The sequence below is a fragment of the Vespa velutina genome, chromosome 1 (genome assembly GCF_912470025.1).
Source record: "Vespa velutina chromosome 1, iVesVel2.1, whole genome shotgun sequence".
Lineage (NCBI taxonomy): Eukaryota > Metazoa > Arthropoda > Insecta > Hymenoptera > Vespidae > Vespa > Vespa velutina.
In genome coordinates, this window is record NC_062188.1 from 4767618 (window position 1) to 4772617 (window position 5000).

General features: G+C 30.6%; 1 protein-coding gene across 3 annotated transcripts in view; it reads left to right on the forward strand.

Moving 5' to 3' along the window:
* The window catches only part of LOC124952494 (general transcriptional corepressor trfA), a 159890-nt gene that overhangs the window by 45989 nt on the left and 108901 nt on the right, over nucleotides 1-5000 (forward strand). The window lies entirely within an intron of this gene.

Genomic DNA, 5000 nt, shown 5'->3' on the forward strand with positions numbered 1-5000 from the left:
AACGATTTTCATTTCCAATGGAATTCCTATGTTTTCGTATATTTTGTTTCCATTGGAAACTAGAATTTCCGTGCGGAGATATGAACGTCTCCATTCGAAAAATAAAACTTTGTGATCCCTACTCGAATGACATATACGGTCGACGATCAATAAAAAGTTGCAATTTCTTTTTCTCGATCTATATACACACATACGTGTGTTTGTGTATATATATATATATATATATATATATATATATATAATATAGATATACTTAAGTATTATACACTTTTTAGTTTTCTATATTTCGTTTAATTTTCTTTATTTTTCTCGCTCGTTTTGTTCATAATTTCTATGATAAAAAATAAAATTCGTATTAAATTAGTATTAGATAAAAAAAAATTAAAAAAATAATATTAGAAGTTGTATTAATTTATAAAAAATTTTTTGTGAAATATATTAGAAGTAAACGTAAGAATATATATTTTAAATGAATATTATACAATATTTCATAATAATATTAAATATATATATTTTTATAATATAATATAATAAATATATAAATATATAAAATAAATTATTACACGATAGTAATCAATAATAAATTAAATATAATCAAATATAAATACATTGGGATAATTAAATAATTTTATTATTTTAATATTGATTTTATAATCTTATATATTATATTATTCGTCGAAGTTAATAAATGTATAGTAAAAAGTTTATTATAAAAAAGTATGAATTTTTTTTAGGTAAAAAAATAAACTATACATACATACATATATATATATATATATATATATATATATATATATATATATATAATAATTTAAATTTTAAATACATCATTTATTTATATCAAAAATATTATTAGTGTAAACTTATATATACATACATACATACGTACATACATACGTACATACATACATACATACATATATATATATATATATATATATATATATATTTATATATATATATATATGAGATAGATAGACAGAGAGAGAGAGAGAGAGAGAGAGACAGAGAAACTTGAAAGATGAAATTGCAGAGTAGGTCGAAGGGGCAGGGTTTACTTCGATTTGAACCTTGCAACGTTTAGGGAGACTAAAATTGTAGCTGTGAACGGTAGTACCAAACTCGAAGCGAATGATGTCTTCTCTCTGTGCCAAAATCAAATGAAATTTCAGCAATTTCAATTGAGCTTGTTCGCCGTTGTATACTCATATGTACGTACATACATAGGTATACAGCTATCGTATAAGGATGATAAGCATTGGTATTTCCCATTGGACTTTACCTCCTTAGTAAATTGACAAACTTTGTCAGAGAAAAAAAGAAAGAGATAGATAGACAGATAGATAGGTAGAGAGAGAGAGAGAGAGAGAGAGAGAGAGAGAGAGAGAGAGAGAGAGAGAGAAAGAGAAAGAGAAGGTAGGGGGGGGTGGGGAGTACAGACAGACAGACAGGGAGACCGTTACTTTGAAACGTGGTTCAAGTTCTGAAGAATTTCTTACGACGTACTTCCTCCTTTATCGCGAAGAACGTGAGAATCGTTTTTGGATCAAACGTAATTTCCAGATCTACCGGGGGTTCAAAAAAGAACTCTTTTCTATCGTCATTTTCTATCGTTCAAAAATATTTTCACGTTTTAATTATTTCGGTATTAATTAACGTGTTCCTTCCGTTTCTTTCCAAAAGTGCGATAAATATATATATATATGTATATAATATATGTATTTATATATAATTATATATTAATTAATACAACTGTATTACGTTTATAATTATATTTTAATATACATATATATATATATATATATACATAAAATTTATTAATTTATAAGTATATATAGTAATAACTATATAGTAATAATTTGATACAATAAATAGTACATTATAGAAAATTAGTGATATCCCCCCCTTTTTTTTTTTTCTTTTTTTTTTTAATAATGAAAAAGAAAAGTTAGATCGTTTCATTCTCGATTATCATCTTCATTATTGCGAGAGACGACCAGGCAATTTTTCTAAATTACAAACTTTAGTTCGGTTTATAAACGACGTCGATAATCTTTCTTTTTCATCATTTTTTAATGCCAGTCATTCCTTTTCCATTGCACGTATGATGTTTTCGTATGTGCAATCGTGAACACAATTATAGGATTTCGAATGCGAATCGATTATCTTTTTTTCTTTTCTTTTTTTCTTTTTTCTTTTTTCTTTTTTTTTTTCTTTCATTTATTTTCTATAGTTTTGCAATTACTCTGCGTTTTGAGTGCTTAAAGATCTTTCTATTATTACACGGTTGAAACGTTTTCATACACGTTTGGTAAATTCAATTGTCGGTTAAGTTTGGTAGTTCCTATATCGCAGAACTTTGTCGATGCGGTTTGGGGATGTATCGATCCATTCCTAATGATTGAATTAAACTCGGTTTGCGAACGTTATCCATTAACTCGTTTTACTCTTTCCATCGATCTCGAAGGACCGTTGTACTTTGTTCCAATTTAAAATGCATCCGCTTGGAAATAATCCTAGTTAAAGAATTTCTAATGAAAAATTAATATCATTGAATAATTATTTAGAATATTTAATTTGTTTATTATTTATTATATGAACATAGATAAATATAATATATATTATAAACGAAATGAAATATTAAAATTGAATTAAAGGCGAATGTAACGTTGACGAATTGTCGATGAGTGATAGAATTCTTTGAGAATTAATTACGTTCTTTCGGTCGATTGATTTAAAGTTTGTCGAATAAATTACATGTATCGTATGATTCCGCTGTTCAGAAGATAATTCGCGAGGCTCGTTGCTTTAAAGTAATTATGCACACTATGCCGCGTAACGTGTACTTCAATTTACGTCTCTCTGATCGCTGAAGCAGATTTACTGTGTATACTGTAATCGATTCCATAGACGACGACTGAATCTATGGCTTTAAATTAAATTTGGTTTACCATCTAGTTACATATATATATATATATATATATATATTAGGTGGACTGGAAAGTAATGTCGCTTTCTTAAATTAAATTCAAACAAATAAATTTTTAACAAGTTTTTATTTTTAATCACAATCAAATATCGACATGCGCAGAAACGACATTACTTTCCCCCTAATATATATATATATATATATATATATATATATATATATAGTTACGAATGTTTAATTATATATACTATTTATTAGTTATAACTATTACATATATATATTTATTTATTTAGTTATTTATTATTCCAACATATAATATGTTTCAAACTTTCGAAACTTTTCGAAACAAATGAATCAAATTATTAAAAAAATAAATTCAAGAGTTTCTATTCATTTGTACATTGCATGTATCTGCATTGTTTATGATTAAAAAAAAAAAAAAAAAAAAAAAAAAAAAAAAAAAAAAAAAAAAAAAAAAAAAAAAAAAAAATTGTGATTATCGAAAATAATCGAATCGTAAAAATTATCAATAATCATTTGAAGAATAATCGAATGTTAAAGCGTTTAAAATGGATTGTTAATCGTACAATTGTGTACGATCGATAACCATCGACAATGGCATCGATTAATCTGTTATGATTTACGTTCTATAACTCCTTGTAGTTCTCCATATGGATTGTCCTTTGATCGACGACGAAGGAAGTTCACAGGTGGCCGATGATAAATGTCTCTGACAATCAGCATATCCCTTCGGTTAACGTAGACAGGCACGTAGAGTTCCTTCCTTATTGTTGAATTCAACTGGAACAAGGACTGGTAACAGCAGTGCCAGACATAACGCCACTGTTTTTGCCTGTTAATTGTCTCGTTCTCGTTTCTACGTGTAAAAGCCTTCTTCAAAGGGAGCCAGAGTGTACACAATGAGAACAGAAAGAGCAAGAGACGTAGAGCGAATGTGGATTTGCTCGTTTATATGTGAGAGCCTGCGCGCGTGTGTGTGTATGTGAGAGTGAGAAAGAGAGAGAGAGAGAGAGAGAGAGAGAGAGAGAGAGAGAGAGAGAGAGAGAGAGAGAGAAAGAAAGATATGATAGCACGCGTAATACTAAAGATGCTCCGCAGGCGACGTTGCCTTGTTATTCAGCCGGCTAAGACAAAACGGGAATGGTGAGAGGTTGAGTAGGTTGGTTGAACAGGGTGTTGCGAGAGGGATGGCGAAGAGGGACGAGGTGGATGGATTCGAGAGAAAATAGGTGAGGGGTGAAGGACCGTCGAGTATTAGAAAGACAAGGACGAAGTTAGCATTCTCAAACCAGGAGAAATCTGCCTGAGGCTGTTTCACTTCGGTGTCTCGGCTTTGCTAGAATTTAGCCGAAGACCGAACTTCTCCTCGACCAGTTTCTCTAGGCATCAACATCGTCGTCTTTTGGTTTAGTACTCACGATCTTCTACTCTTCCTTCTTCTTCTTCTTCTTCTCCTTCTCCTCCTTCTTCTCCTCCTTCTCCTTCTCCTCTTCATTCCACCATAAGACGAACGAGAAGAAGGTGTTGGTGGAAGTCGTAGAAGAGCTACCAGCCGCTTGACTTACCTACTGGCCACAACCGACGTCTCTCTTCCGCCTCTAAACATTGTTTCCGCTTACTTGACGAGGCGTTTAAGTTTCAGACTGTTTACGACTCGGAACTCGGTGAAACCGTCGATTTTCCGAGAGAAATTACCGGCTCTTGGAAAGCTTCTTGCCTCCTTCCTTCCTTCCTTCCTTCCTTCCTTCCTTCCTTCCTTCTTTGCTTGCTTAATTGCATGTTTACTTGCTTCGAGATACTTACATGCTCTCTTTTTTTCTTTTTCTTTCTTTCTTTTTCTATTTCTATCTTTATCTATCTTACTCAGTCACTTATTCGCTTACTTTAAATTTCTCATTTGTCTCGTTTCACGTTTTCAAAGTTCTGCGAGTTTTTTTTTTTTTTTTTTTTTTTTTTTTTCTTTTTTTCTTTTTTTACATTGACGATGTCTCTCAAATGGTATCACGGATAATCACATTTTAGTCCGTTCGTATACCGTTTCATTCATGTT